This window comes from Microcaecilia unicolor, chromosome 4 (genome assembly GCF_901765095.1).
Source record: "Microcaecilia unicolor chromosome 4, aMicUni1.1, whole genome shotgun sequence".
NCBI classification, from domain to species: domain Eukaryota; kingdom Metazoa; phylum Chordata; class Amphibia; order Gymnophiona; family Siphonopidae; genus Microcaecilia; species Microcaecilia unicolor.
This window is the reverse complement of record NC_044034.1, coordinates 325,790,400-325,807,148: the sequence shown is the minus strand read 5'-3', so window position 1 is coordinate 325,807,148 and position 16,749 is coordinate 325,790,400.

Here is a 16,749-nt window from a genome sequence, read left to right as displayed (position 1 = left end):
GCAGGGGTAACATGTGCGTCCTTACCGCTAAGTCAATGGGTGGCGTTAAGGACTAAGGCCATAAATAGATGCATGTTGGTTTTAATTTTGCTGCACGTCCATTTCCTGGTCCAAAAAAGCCCTCCTTTTCTCCAGACGCAGTGGAGAAATGGTACAGCATGCATCCAAAACATGCACCCACATTACTACAGGCCACTTTTTGGCACGCATTTGTAAAAGGTCCCCTTAACTAGTTAGTGGCACTGAATATCCATACTAACCACAGAACACAGAACTGGCTATTTTGTGGGCGGTCCAGGGATGGAGTCAGCACTTATGCGGTTAAATGCCAATATTCATCACTTAACCACATAAAGAGGACAGCATAAAACACAGTCCTATCTTTATGTGGTAAAGTGCTGAATGTTGCGATTAACCACATAAGTTTTAGCCAGCCGCATACAACCGGCATTGAATATCCAGCATAAAGCCGGTGGCAGTCAAAAAATGCTGACCGCTGCCGACTGAATATCGACCCCTAGTTGTCTGAAGGTTTGGAAATGGAGAGGAGGGTAGAGGAGGAAGAATTTCATTTTCTTTCGCAGTCTCCTTTTCTCAATTCTCTAGATCCTTTCTACTGTGAATTTTTTTCCTCTTCCTCCCCCCTCCCCCCTTCCCCATTTCTCCCATCTATTCATTCCCTAGTCTTTCTCCTCCCTTCTTTCACTTGCTCTTTTTCTCTTCCTTTCCAGTGCTTCTCACATTAGGTTATCACCTCTTCACTGTCGACAGTGGTTACATTTCCCTCTGAGGCTGCACACATTGTGGGCACCATGCTGGATGTCAAGTGTCAGGGACGAGACTAAGAATCCCTGAGGAAATAAAACATAATTGAAGACAACTGTTGTTCTTTACAAATTAACATATTTTAAATGAGGAAATACTCTCTCGCTCATAGTACCATATCTGCACAGAGCTGCCAGCCGACAATACTCTGAGGAAGGACATGTTGGGAGCAAAGAAAAAAGACAGGTTAACCTATTAATCGAGTTTAAAAAGGTGAATGTTTGTCTTCTGCTTGTCATAGAGATTAACAAACAGATGTACTTTAATAAAGCAAATCAGACAAGGAGAAGATTAAGATCCCAGTGTCTCTTTCTGAGCATCCAGAAGAAATATATTTTCATCAAATGATCTTCTCCCTTGCAAAGAGTGTTTTTTGCTCTGTACATTTGTTTCAGATCTTCAGATCTCCATCATTCTAAGTCCCAATTCTCTCAGGGGTCCTTTTACAAAGGCGTACTGAAAAATGGCTTGCGGTAGTGTAGGCGCGGGTTTTGGGCGCACGCCGATCCATTTTTCAGTGCGCCTATAAAAAAGGCCTTTTTAAACATTTTTGCCGAAAATGGACGTGTGGCAAAATGAAAATTGCCACGCATCCATTTTGGGTCTGAGGCCTTAACGTCAGCCATTGACCTAGCAGTAAAGACTCACGCGGTAACTGGGCGGTAATGACCTACGAGCGTCAAATGCCACTTGGCGAGTGTCTGCTACGCGTGGACGAAAATAAAAAATATTTTCCAGATGCACATATCAGACGTACGCCAAAACTGAAATTACCACAAAAGCCACCCGGTAGCGGGGTGGTAACTCCATTTTGGCGCGCGCTGAGCACATGTAGACACTTACACAGCTTAGTAAAAGGACCCCTCAATTTGACATTATAGATCCTTCAGAATTATTTTCCTCACATTCTCTGAAATAATTCTGATAGGCACAGATTTCAGAGTCAGAGCTCTCTGTTACTTGTTCTGATGCAAACAACTTTATAGTCTGCATAAACACCTTGCTTTTCTACACTAGATTTAATTTTTCCACATGAGAAAATCTGGGATTTATGATTTGTGAAGACGGACTAGGTTTAGATTTCTCCTTGGATGGACACGGTATTGCAGCACCTACTATACTCAGTACACATAGGCCTCTCCAGCTCACACGGTGCCAGTTTGCAATGATTGAAACCATGCAGTGGTTAATCTGGGAGTGATTAAAGAGTCTCATTTCTCGGAAGAGTCAGTACTCATCATTTGTGGTGACAAATGAGCCTCTAACATCCCTTGCTCCCATTATACTGTGATTAATTGTGCCAGTTTAAGTCAATAATTCATTTGTTAAAAATAGGTCTCCATACCATCATTTGTCTCAGGGGAGAGATCAGGATAAAGAAAAAAAGAAGATATTCATTTGATACTTCTCATTAAATTAACACTGAAAATCTTACAGAAGAGCTCAGGCTAGGCAACAGGGTGTATTTTCGAACAAGGCAACATGTGTTGCCCAAGAATTACATTGCACAATGTCTTGCATAAATCAAACTCAACTTTACAATTTTATAGGGGACTGAGCCTTCTTATTGCTTATATCCACACTCAAATCTAAACAAGGTTCTAAATAAATATCGTATGCACACTCTTTTTATGAAAAGGAGGAAAAAGTCTAGAGCAAACTCCTGGACTCAACAAACAGTCTTCAAGGAGTTGGACTTCCTCATCATCGGCAAAAAACCTCCTGGGGCTCTTAATAATTCTTTTCTATATTTCAAACTCTCAAACTAGCTATAAATTCAAACTTAGCTTTGTAGTATTGGTCTCAGTACGTTTCTCCAAGAGTTGACCGTGATCAACGGCGGCCAGCATTTCGAATTGCCCTTTCTGCTTCAGGATCACAGGCCAATATATCTGGAATCAAAGCAAAAATACTTAAATATTGAGTAGTAAAATGGTTCCCCATCTTATTCCTCATATTGCTTTAGCGTGCTTACCTCCGCTCAATCTAGCCGGCAGAAGCTTCCGCCGGCTAGATTGAGGAATAAGATATCAGGGCATTCAAAGTTCTTAGCTCAGTCTTATCTTAAATCTCCTCTATTTGCTAAACCAAAAACAGTACTTGGTGATTCTCCTCTTGATTAAACTCAGTCCACAATAGTCTCCGCACACAATTGTTGCAGTTTCTCTAATCATCACTCAGTTCCCTTTTACACTCCTCTGATCATGACAGGAGAGATAGTGTGGGGTAACCATCTGTCCTCCTTAGACCATAGCCGCCGAGAGGGGGGCAAAATTCCCCAGACCCGGGCATCCAAGGGGGCCCGGCGCCCGGGTCTCTCTTTCTCTCCTGCTCCTGATGGGACCCGAGTGATCGCGTCCTGACAGGAGCAGGAGAGAGAAAACTCCTGTGCCGCGGCTGGGACCCCCTTGAAGGCTGGGGAGGACTCAGTCCGGAGTGTGCCTGAAAGGAAAAGAAGCCGCAAGGGCAGGCAATCGGCATAAGAGCAGCGCTGGAGGAACACGTTTTCTGCTGGCAGGGCCTTGGGATCCCCTCCAGCAAAAGTAATTGGATTTTGTAGGGTGGCCGACAGCGATCCGGGGGGGAGAGGGAGTGGCAGCCATCGGGCAGGGGTGGCGACTCTTCGGGGGGAGGGGGCGGCAGCTCTGCCCCGGGCCCGGTTCAGTCTGTCGGCGGCCCTGCTTTAGACCCTGATCATTCCTCCATGATTTCTTCAGCTCCTCTGTCCCATCCCAGAACAGAGTTCATTCATTCATGCAATGCAGGTCCTGCCAGAAGTGAGGCAAGCCGGCTTCCACTTCTCTCACCTGAGGCGATTATCCCCAGGCACTCCTACTTTGTTCCCAAGTTGGGAACGCTACTGCAGGCACCGTCTGCCTTGTGCAGAAGCTTCCAAACACCACACTTGCAAACTTTTCCTGCCTTGATACCCAGGACTTCCCCCTGGGTGCCAAGGATCTCGGTGGGGGCGGGCTACCAAAGACCAGAATTTTCTCCACATAGGGCTAGATTCTATATATGGCACCTGAAAAATCCGCACACAAATAAATGCCTAGGCTTATTCTGTAAAGTATGCCTAAATTTTATAGAATAGGTTTAAACTTCTGTGTGGTATACAGAGAGGGGCATAATTGAATGAAAACGTCTATCTCCATGGGCGTTCATCTCCGAGAACGGGTCCGTGAAGGGGCGGACCGAACCGTATTTTCGAAAAAAAATAGACGTCCATGTTTTATTCGACAATTTGTGAGCTGGGCGTTTTTGTTTTTCAGTGATAATGGAAAATGAAAGCGCCCAGCTCAAAAACGAATAAATCCAAGGCATTTGTTCATGGGAGGTGCCAGGAGTCGTAGTGCACTGGTCCCCCTCACATGCCAGGACACCAACCGGGCACCCTAGGGGGCACTTTTACAAAAACAAAAAAAAAGGTAAAAGAGCTCCCAGGTGCATAGCACCCTTCCCTTGTGTGTTGAGCCCCCCAAATCCCCCTCAAAACCCACCGCCCACAAGTCTACACCATTACTATAGCCCTAAGGGGTGAAGGGGGGCATCTACATGTGGGTACAGTGGGTTTGGGGGGGGTTGGACGACTAAGCATTAAGCAGCACAATTGTAACAGGTAGGGGGGGATGGGCCTGGGTCCACCTGCCTGAAGTCCACTGCACCCCCTAACAACTGCTCCAGGGACTTGCATACTGTTGCCAGGGAGGTGGGTATGACATTTGAGGGTGAAAATAAAAAGTTGTGAAACATCATTTTTTTGTGGTGGGAGGGGGTTAGTGACCACTGGGGGAGTCAGGGGAGGTCATCCCCGATTCCCTCTGGTGGTTTAGCTTTGTAAGTTTAGCTTTGCAAGAGTTTAGCTTTGCAAGATGGCCGACTGGTAGGACGTGCCGTGGGGAGCTCCACCGTGGATCGATCCAGAGTCGATTCCTTCGGACTCCGGGGTCGATTCCCCAGTGCTCCGCTCCGGTCCCCCCCCCCAGAGGATCCGGCGCTGCCCAGGGTTTGCCGACTCCAGGAGCCGCGTCGGGGACGGTTTGGGCTCTTCATCACTGCGGCTCGGCTGCGGCTGTGAGGTGGCCACGTGCTGCCGGGCGCCGAGTTCGCCGAGTCCGGGGCGAGTCTGGCCGCCCGCTCCCCGGCAGGAACTGCCTGGGCCATGTCGGGTGAGAGCACCGTGTGACCCGGGTGAGCTGGCGCAAGCTCGCCCGCGGCCTCGTGGTGCGCACCCGACCTCGTGGCACGGCCCGACCTGACCCGGCGGTCCAGGGGGCCCACCGCTCTGGTGACTGTGTGGTTGCAGGCTGCGGGCCTGGTTTGGGGTTGCCTCTGGCGCTTGCTTTCAGTGTTGCCCACACTGGCCGAGGATCTCTTGATCTTCCGGCGGCCCGACGCCCACACTGTCTGTCCTCCCGCGGCCTGCCCCCATCACAGTGCTGAGTCCTCGGGGCGGGGTACTGTGCTTCCACGGCAGGCCTGACTTCCGTGCGCCTTGCTGCTCTGCTGCTTTGTGGGCACTGAGTGCGGCTGCCCAGCTGCTCCAGTTTGCCCCGGTCCACCCTCCCCGGCTTCTCCCTGCTTGCTGCTCCAGTCCACCGGCACCAGCTTTCCCCCTGCTGGCTCCGGGCTGCTCATCTGCTCCAGTGTCTTCCAGCCTGCCTGATCCGGATCCTCCTTGCTTGCTCCTGTCCATCTGCAACAGCGTGTTCCAGCTTGTTCCAGTCCTCCTATCCATCTGATCCCAGCTTGTCCCAGTCCACAGATCCAGCCTTCCCTCTGCTGTCCAGTCCGCAGATCCAGCTTTCTCCCTGTGTGTTCCAGTCCTTCGACTCCAGTGTGTTCCAGTCTGCAGATCCAGCGTATTCCAGTCCATCGACTCCAGCGTGTTCCGACTATCGGCTCCACTGTGTTCCAGTCCGCCTGATCCAGCTTCTCCGTGTTTGCTCCAATCCACTGGCTCCAGCAGGATCCAGCTCATTCCAGTGCTCCTGATCCACCTTGTTCCAGTCCGCCGTTCCAGCCTTCCCCCTGCCTGTTCCAGTCCATCGGCTCCAGCGTGTCCCGGTCCGCCTGACCCAGCTTCTCCCTGCTTGCTCCAGTCAATCCGCTCCAGCGTGTTCAAGCTTGTTCCAGTCCTCCTGATCCCAGTTTGTTCCAGTCCGCCTGATCCAGCTTCTCCCTGCTTGCTCCAGTCAATCCGCTCCAGCGTGTTCAAGCTTGTTCCAGTCCTCCTGATCCCAGTTTGTTCCAGTTCGCCTGACCCAGCTTCCCCCGCTTGTTCCAGTCCATCGGCTCCAGCGTGTTCCAGCCCGCCTGTTCCAGTCCATCGGCTCCAGCATGTTCCAGCCCGCCTGATCCAGCCAGCGTGTTCCAGCTCGTTCCAGTTCTCCTGAGCCCAGCTTGTTCCAGCCCGCCTGATCCTTCCAGTCTATCGGCTCCAGTGTGTTCCAGTCCGCCTGATTCAGCGTCTTCCGGCTTGCTCCAGTCCACCGGATCCAGCATGTCCAACAAGTTCCAGCCGCCGATCCAGCCTTCCCCCTGCTGTTTATCGACTCCAGTGTGTTCCATCCTGCCTGACCCAGCCTCTCCTTGCTTACTCCGATTCTTCTGCTCCAGCGTGTTCCAGCTCGTTCCAGTCTTCCTGATCCCAGCTTGTCCGTCTGCTCATCCTGACTCAGTTCATCTGTTCCTGCTCGTTCCAGCCTGTCCATCTGTTCCTGCCTATTCCGGCTTGTTCCTGCTTGCCTCAGCTTGTTCCGGCTTGCTCCAATCCATCTGCCTGTTAACAAATCGAGTAACCTGCCTGCCTGCTTGCGAGCCTCTCAGCCATTGACTTACCTACCTGCCTGCTAGCCTATCAGCCATTGACTTACCTAATAACCAACCCAAAACCTAGCGTCAAGCCCTATCTATCTGCTTAACATCTCAATCATTACATAGGCACCCATTAACACCTGTTAACTGCTTAACACCTCATTCACTATACAGTCACCTGTTACACCTCAGTCACCACCTATGGCCCCTGTCCATGTTCTCTTCCTTGCCCTGTCCCTTCCTAATCTTCTTTCCCCCCCACTCCCACTGTCTACCATTAGAACTACCTGCTGCCCTCCCACCCTGCCCGCCACCGCAATACCCTATTCACCTCCATCCCTCACCTCACCATCCCTCTTGTCCCCCTCCTCCTTCCTAGCTCTCAACCTTCGGCACTTCCTTCCTGCCATTAACCCATCCCCTTTCCTCCTAAGTACACCCCGTCTTCGTCGCCTCCGTCGCCCGACCTCCCCCACCCTCCTCCGCACTCTCTTGCTCCTCCTCCTGCTATCCGCGGGAGACATTAACCCTAATCCAGGTCTCCCTCACCTGTCCCCGTCCTATCCCTGCGAACGATCCCGGGACGTCTCCAATCTCGTCTCTATTCCCCTCCTTCCCCCCTCCTCCCTCCCCTTCTCATGCGCTTTGTGGAATGCCCACTCAGTCTGCAACAAACTGCCTCTCACCCACGATCTCTTTATCTCTCGCTCCCTTCAACTGCTCGCCCTAACTGAAACCTGGATCTCCCCGGAAGACTCTGCCTCAGATGCAGCCCTCTGCCATGGAGGCTATCTCTTCTCCCACACGCCCCGCCCAGTTGGCCGCGGCGGAGGCGTTGGGCTACTACTCTCACCCTCCTGTAGTTTCCAACCCCTCCACCTTCCGCAATCTCACTGCTTCTCATCCTTTGAAGCCCATTCCATCCGGCTATTCTACCCATTACCACTCAGAGTGGCAGTCATTTACCGCCCCCCTGATAAATCCTTCCCTTCCTTCCTTACCGACTTTGATGCTTGGCTCTCTGTCTTTCTTGACCCCTCATCTCCGTCCCTCATTCTCGGAGACTTTAACGTACATGCTGATGACCTATCCGACCCCCATGCTTCTAAGTTCCTCACCCTAACATCCTCCTTCAACCTCCAGCTGTGCTCCACCACCCCTACTCAACGTGACGGCCATTGTTTTGACCTCTTCCTCTCCTCCTCCGGCTCACCCTCCAATTTCCACATCTCAGCTCTTCCTCTCTCCGACCATCACCTGATCACATTCACACTTCTTCACCCCCCCCTCACCCCGTCCAACTTTAACCACCACCTCCAGGAACCTCCAGGCTATTGACCCCTCCACCTTATTATCTACTATCTCTAATCTTCTCCCCTCCATCACGTCCTCCGCAACTGTCGACAAAGCGGTCTTCACTTACAATACCGCTCTCTCCTCTGCATTGGATACCCTCGCACCATCAATCTCCCGTCCCACAAAACGCACCAATCCCCAGCCCTGGCTGACTCCTTGCATCCGTTACCTTCGCTCCTGCACCCGATCCGCTGAGCGCCTCTGGAGGAAATCTCGTACCCTTTCAGACTTCCTCCACTACAAATTCATGCTATCCTCCCTCCACTCCTCCCTATTCCGTGCAAAACAGGACTATTACACCCAATTGACCAATTCTCTCAGCTCCAACCCTCGTCGTCTCTTCACCACCCTTAACTCCCTCCTAAAAGTGCCCCCCGCTCCTACTCCCCCTTCTCTCTCTCCTCAATCACTGGCCGACTATTTCCACGACAAAGTGCAAAAGATCAACCTTGAGTTCACGACCAAGCCACCACCTCCTCTTCACCCTTTAACCCTCTCCCTCATCCAACCTACCCAGGTCTCCTTCTCCTCCTTCCCTGAGATCACCGAGGATGAAACTTCCCGCCTTCTTTCCTCCTCGAAATGCACCACCTGTTCCTCTGATCCCATCCCCACCAACCTACTCAACACCATCTCCCATACTGTCACCCCGCCATCTGTCGCATCCTAAACCTCTCTCTCTCCACTGCAACTGTCCCTGACACCTTCAAGCACGCCGTTGTCACACCTCTCCTCAAAAAACCTTCACTTGACCCTACCTGCCCCTCCAACTACCGCCCCATTTCTCTTTTACCCTTCCTTTCCAAAATACTTGAGCACGCCGTTCATAGCCGCTGCCTTGATTTTCTCTCCTCTCACGCCATCCTCGATCCACTTCAATCCGGTTTTCGCCCTCTGCACTCAACTGAAACGGCACTCTCTAAAGTTTGCAATGACCTGCTCCTGGCCAAATCCAGAGGTCACTACTCCATCCTCATCCTCCTCGATCTTTCCGCCGCGTTTGACACTGTCAATCATGATTTACTTCTTGCCACGCTGTCCTCTTTTGGGTTCCAAGGCCCTGTCCTCTCCTGGTTCTCCTCTTATCTCTCCCACCGCACCTTCAGGGTACACTCCCATGGATCTTCCTCCACTCCCATCCCACTATCTGTTGGAGTTCCCCAGGGATCTGTCCTTGGACCCCTTCTCTTCTCAATCTACACCTCTTCCCTGGGCTCGCTGATCTCGTCTCATGGTTTTCAGTATCATCTTTACGCTGATGACACCCAGCTATACCTCTCCACACCTGACATCACTGCGGAGACTCAGGCCAATGTATCGGCCTGTTTATCCGACATTGCGGCATGGATGTCCAACCGCCACCTGAAGCTGAACATGTCCAAGACCGAGCTCTTGTCTTTCCTCCTAAACCCACTTCTCCTCTTCCTCCACTCTCTATCTCTGTTGATAACACCCTCATCCTCCCCGTCCCATCTGCCCGCAACCTCGGACTCACCTTCGACTCCTCCCTCTCCTTCTCTGCGCATATCCAACAGACTGCCAAGACCTGTCGCTTCTTCCTCCTCAATATCAGCAAAATTCGCCCTTTCCTCTCTGAGCATACCACCAGAACTCTCGTCCATGCTCTCATTACCTCTCGCCTCGATTACTGCAACTTACTCCTCACCGGCCTCCCACTCGGCCATCTATCCCCCCTTCAATCCGTTCAGAACGCTGCTGCACGTCTTATATTCCGCCAAAACCGATATACTCATATCACCCCTCTCCTTAAATCACTTCATTGGCTTCCGATCAGATATCGCATACAATTCAAGCTCCTCCTCCTTACCTATAAATGCACTCAGTCTGCAGCTCCTCACTACCTCTCCACCCTCATCTCCCCCTATGTTCCCGCCCGCAACTTCCGCTCACAGGACAAAGCCCTTCTCTCAGTACCCTTCTCCACTACTGCCAACTCCAGGCTCCGCTCATTCTGCCTTGCCTCACCCTATGCCTGGAATAATCTTCCTTTACCCATACGCCATGCCCCCTCCCTACCCATCTTCAAATCTCTGCTTAAAACTCACCTCTTCAATGCTGCCTTCGGCGCCTAACCGCTCGAGAAATATAAAATACCCCAATCTATCCACCCTATCAGATTAACTGTTCACTCGTCCTCTAGATTGTTCACTTGTCTTTAGTTTGTTCTCTTGTCTTTTAGATTGTAAGCTCTTTGAGCAGGGACTGTCCTTCCATGTTTGAATTGTACAGCGCTGCGTAACCCTAGTAGCGCTTTAGAAATGGTTGTTGTTGTTGTTGTAATCTGGTCATTTAGGGCACTTTTTGGGGCCTTATTTGTGAAAAAACAGGGTCCAGGAAAAGTGCCTTCTAGCTACAAACGCATACTTTTTTTCAATTATCGGCGAAAGGCGCCCATCTCTGTTCGGGTGATAACCACACCCCAGTCCCGCCTTCACCACGCCTCCAACACGCCCCCGTCAACTTTGTACGCTTCCGCGATGGAGTGCAGTTGAAAACGTCCAAGTTCGGCTTTCGATTATACCGCGTTATTCGTTTTTGGGAGATAAACGCCTATCTCCCGATTTAGGTCGCAATATGGGCATTTTTGTCTTTCGATTATAAGCTGGAGAATGCGCTGAGCAGTTTTCTTCGTGGCCAAATTTGGTCACATCCATTTAGTCAATATTTTATTTGGTATAAATCCTGATGCCTAAATGCCATGCAGATCGGGTGTATTCTATAATAATGCGCATAGATTTTAGAAACACCCATGCCCCACCCATGGTGATGCCTCATTTTCAACTATGCGACTTAGAATTTAGGCACACTATGTTATAGAATACACTTAGCAAGTTGCACGCGTAAATCTCAATTAATGCCAATTACTGCAGATAATTGCTTGTTAACATCCAATTAACAGCGCTGATTATTAACCCATTATGTTATGCACATTGTTATAGAATACGCTTTGATTTCTGTGCAAAAATTGAGGCATCATATATAGAATCCTGGGGATAATCCCTTTTATAAATTTCCATGATATGCTCCCTAGGGCTGAACTTTACTGTGATTTCCTTAAAAGGCTGTCAATCCCACTGCTGCTCCTTGTGATCTTGGGCAAGTCACTTAACCCTCCATTGCCTTAGGTAAAAAATTAGATTGTGAGTCCTCCACGGATAGAGAAATACCCAGTGTACCTGAATGTAACTCACCTTGAGCTACAACTGAAAAGGGTGTGAGCAAAATCCAAATAAATAAATAAATAAATAAATAAATAAATAAAATACCAGCTCTGTCTCCTTAAAAATTCTGGTCTGCATTAAAAAAAAAAAAAAGAAACCACCAATTTCAGGATTGAGAAAATAGGCAGAAGCTGGATCCACTAGACAGTCAAATCTGCGGAGGACCCAGCTTTTACTTATGGACATAGATGGAGGGGAGGGAAGACAGGAAGGAGATGAACATGGATAGAGGGGAAGGGAGTGAGAAGAAATGCTGGACATGGATGGAGGGGAGGGAAGAGAGAGGAAGTGAGATGAACATGAATGGAGGGGAGAGAGGAGAAATGCTGGACATGGAGGGAAGAGAGAGAATGGAGATGAGATGAGATGAGGGAAAAGGAAGAGAAGAGAAAAACTGCACATGGATTGAGAAAATAGGCAAAAGCTGGATCCACTAGACAGTCAAATCTGCGGACTTATGGAGGGCAAGAAATGAAGAAGAAAGGAGGAAAGTAAAGAAATAAATGGAAAGAAAGCCCTGGAAACGGAGTTAAGAGGACAGATAGCAGCAGAATCAGATACTGGGCCAGCATGATCAGAAAAACAAAGTCACCAGACAACAAAGGTAGAAAAAATCATTTTATTTTCATTTTAGTGTTTGGAATATGTCCACTTTGAGAAATTTTGCAATGTATAGCAATGTGTTTCTTTCTGTTTCTCTGGTATTGTGCTGCATGTTGAGTCTAACTTCTTAGGATTTCAGGTTAATTTTTGAAGAATTTGAAGAGGGTCTATCTCTGTTCTACATGTGTGACTGCAAGGCCAAGTGTCTGAATACAGATCTGTTTGTTAGGTTCTGATATTTTGATAACACATTGTTTTTCAGAGTTGGCAAGACTGTCTGTTCTCCTAATTCCTGATCTGTATGCAAATTTGGTTTGTGTCATTTTAGGTATACTGCTGAGATTTTTTTGTTTTCCTAGTAAAGGGCTTTTAAAACAGACATCATGTTATGAGAATCAGGTGCTCAACGTTAAAAGTTTATATTTATTATTATTATTATTACATTTGTACCCCGCGCTTTCCCACATAATGCAGGCTCAATGTGGCTTACATAGTAATTTGAAATACAAAGTTAATAGAATTTTAATAAAACAGTAGTAAAACAAGTTGGGCTTAGTAGTGTATGATAAGTTGAGCTAGATAATATATGACTAGGATAAAGGAGGGTAGGCAGGATTTATTTACTTATTTATGGCATTTTATCCCACATTAAACATTAATTAGATTGGAACCTGGGAGCATTTAATTTATTTTTTTTCCTGGAGAGAGTAATGCATTGCCCCCCCCCCCCCCAGGCTCTCTCCCCGGCTACAGCCAGCTCTGCAATTTGGGGGGGGGGGCACACAGGTGAATGGGGGGGGGGGGGGCGCACAGGTGGACGAGGGATGCAGAGGTGGAACGGGGAGAGAGCCTGTTGTTAAACATTTACCAGCAAACCACTGGTAAGAGGAATTATTTGGTTGGCAAATGGTACCTACGAGAAAGGAGATTCAGGACTTCTTGAAAAGAGCTTCCACAGAGGAAAAAGCTACAGAAGATACTGCATTATCTAGATGTCTGATCTTCAGAATCCTTAAAGGAAATGGCCCCAAGTACTTAAAGTACAGGATGACCCTCTACACACCTCCAAGGACACTAGGGTCCTCCTAAGGGGTATTCCTAACCACACCTTCTCCAAAAGACATTACACGATGTGATACCCACAAGTGAGCCTTCTCCGGAGTAGCCCCCACAAGGACTATCTCTACTTCAGGAAGCAGGTGAAAGCTTGGCTCTTCAACTAGGCCTTTAATGGAAGAAGTAACTACCTTCTTAGTCTCACTCACACACACAAGGAGTGACATGGGCGCCACATACTGCAGCAGAACAAGTTTATCCACTTCTACCCTAGCTGAGATAACATTTTATCATTTCTCTGACCTCATGTGCAACTTTCTTTAAATTAGTCAACTTATTTTCTAACTCCTCTTACTCTCTTACCTTTGCTTATATCCTATGCTGTCTATTAAAATGTTCTATTACATACTGTGTTGACATTGTAAGTAGTGTACTATCAGGCTTATTTTTGAAAGAGAAGGGCGCCCATCTTTCGACACAAATTGAAAGCCGATTTTGGGTGTCCTCAACTGCTTTCCGTCGCGGGGACAACCAAAGTTCATGGGAGCATGTCAGAAGCGTAGCAAAGGCGGGACTGGGGCATGCCTAACACATGGGCATCCTTGGCCAATAATGGAAAAAAGAAGGGCGTCCCTGACGAGCACTTGGGTGACTTTACTTGGTCCATTTTTTGTTACGACCAAGCCTCAAAAAGGTGCCCGAACTGACCAGATGACCACCAGAGGGAATTGGGATGACCTCCCCTTACTGCCCCAGTGGTCACTAACCCCCTCCCACCCTCAAAAAAAATTAAAAAAAATATTTTTTGCCAGCCTCAAATATCATACCCAGCTCCTTAACAGTTTTAGTGGGTGCAGTGCACTTCAGGCAAGTGGACCCAGGCCCATCTCCCCCCCCCCCCACCTGTTACACTTGTGGTGGTAAATTTGAGCCCTTCAAAACCCACCAGAAACCCACTGTACCCACATATAGGTGGCCCCCTTCACCCCATAGGGCTATGGTAGTGGTGTACAGTTGTGGGGAGTGGGTTTTGGGGGGAGTTTGGGGGGCTCAGCACACAAGGTAAGGGAGCTATGCACCTGGGAGCAATTTATGAAGTCCACTGCAGTGCCCCCTAGGGTGCCCAGTTAGTGTCTTGGCATGTCAGGGGGACCAGTGCACTATAAATGCTGGCTCCTCCCATGACCAAATGGCTTGGATTTGGTCGTTTCTGAGATGGGCGTCCTCGGTTTCCATTATGGCCAAAAATCGGGGACAACCATCTCTAAGGTCGACCTAAATTTCTCGATTTGGGCGTCCCCGACCATATTATCGAAACGAAAGATGGACGCCCATCTTGTTTCAATAATACGGGTTTCCCCGGCCCTTCGCCGGGATGTCCTGTGAAGACGTCCTCAGGAAAACTTGGGTGCCCCTTTTGATTATGCCCCTCCATGCCATACTTTGTATAGTTATTTGAACATTTTTACTGCAGTAATTGTGTATTGCTTATGTTTAGTTTATTCTTACTGTACGCCGCCTTGAGTGAATTCTTTCAAAATGGCAGTAAATAAATCCTAATAAATAACAAAATGCAGAACAGGAGAAAAAGTTGAGAGTCAGGTGGAGCAAGCTGTGGATACATTAAGAGAATGAAAATAACCAGGAAGCAGAGAATTGTCCTATTCACAGACTATAACGTAAACAGTTGCCAAAAATCTTATTTGGAGGGAGTTTTTTTGAATAGAACCACTCTGATGATGCGCAAATATGTCTTTCAGAACTGGATGCTAATGGAGTCGCCATCCCTCTCTCAATGGTGCTCTGTCGATACAGTCAAGTGTTCCATAGTTAAAAGATGTATCTGTGGATGATCAACGTGTTTTTTCTAGCAAAAAAAGTGCCGGTACTCAAATGCCAGGTCACCCTTCAGAGGTGGGGTGATTACTGAGGGACCCACCCCACAATAGCCAGGCCTCCTGCAATCAATCACAGAGTCTATGGCAAGGCAGAATTGGTGTGTAGAGCCTGAGCTCTTTCATTAAAACTTGGGGTCCTTGGGTCAATTAAGTAGTAGTAGTAGTAGTAGTCAATTTTAGCAGACAATGGAAAAGGTGCCGGTACTCAGTACCCCCAGGTACCCCCTCAAAAAAAGCCCTGTGGATGATGCCCAAAAGTGGAAGAGGTTGCAGAAAATATGGGAGCTTTTTTCGGAATACTTTGACTCCTGTAGATTGCAGCCAAATTCTTAATCAGCAATAATATGTGAAAACACTTGAACTGAAGCATACTGTCAATGATAATGTTAATATATCTTAACCTTGACATGTTACTGTTTTGGTTTCTCCTGGTTGTATTGTTTAGAATATGTAGGGGCAGGAGGAGGGGGCAAAGGAGGGGATATGGGGTGGGTGAAAATACTTTCTTGGATTGTGTTTGTTTATTGTTTGATTTCTCAGAAAGCCTAATTAGAAGGCAAGGGGGTCATTTTCTATAAATTGCCTAAAGTTAGATCAAAAGTTGCCTTCTATTGTGCTGAAGTGAAGGCCATTTATAAATGTGCTCTGTTCGACATATGGGATAACTCTTTAATAGAATATGGATAGCATTCTATTGTTTCCTGGTAATACTGAGAAAATAATATTGAGAAAATGCTGCATTTTCTTAAGGGAGGGATATTTGCAGAGCACAGTATTAGCATGGATTACTCAACTGCACTATGTAAAGGCACTCATAAGTACATAAGTATATAAGTACATACAGTAAGTACTGCCATACTAGGACAGACCGAAGGTCCACCAAGCCCAGTATCCTGTTTCTAACAGAGGCCAATCCAAGTTGAAAGTACCTGGCAAGATGCCAAAAAACTACAATACATTTTCTGCTGATTATCCTAGAAATAAGCAGTGAATTTTCTCCAAGTCCATTTTAATAATGGTCTATGGACTTTTCCTTTAGGAAGCCATCCAAACCTTTTTTAAACCCACTAAGCTAACTGCTTTTAACACATTCTCTGGCAACGAATTCCAGAGTTTAATTACACATTGAGTAATGAAACATTTTCTCAGATTCATTTTAAATTTACTACTTTGTAGCTTCATCGCGTGCCCCCTAGTCCTAGTATTTTTGGAAAGAGTAAACAAGCTCATTTGCTTTACAAATACTAGGCACCAAGAGTATTTGCCCAGGTCAATTCAATAGATTGATCTAGGCTTAGGCTTGCCCACTTCATACATGCCTCTGTATCACTCCATGGTGTGACCTCACCATATCTCAAAAAAGAAATAGCAGAATTAGAAAAGGTTCAAAGAAGAGATATCAAAAAATGATAAAGGGGATGGAACTCCTCTCATATGAGGAAAGGCTAAAGAGGATAGGGCTCTTCAGCTTAGAAAAGAGATGGATGAGGGGAGATATGATTGAAGTCTGCAAAATCCTGAGTGGTGTAGAACGAGTTGATGTGAATCGATTTTTTACTTGTTCCAAAAGTACAAAGACTAGGGGACACTCCAAGTTACATGGAAATACTTTTGAAACAAATAGAAGGAAATATGTTTTCACTCAACAAATAGTTAAGCTCTGGAACTCTTTGCCAGAGGATGTAGGGTGGTTAGCGGTTAGCGTATCTGGGTTTAAAAAGGTTTGGACAAGTTCCTGGAGGAAACGTCCATAGTCTACTATTGAGACAGACATGGAGAAGCTATTGCTTGCCCTGGGATTGGTAGCATAGAATGTTGTCACTATTTGGTTTCTGCCAGGTACTTGTGACCTGGCTTGGCCACTGCTGGAAATGGAATGGGCTAGATAGACCATTGTTCTGACCCAGTATGGCTATTCTTATGTTCATATAGTAAGGTCTGGTACGTCTATT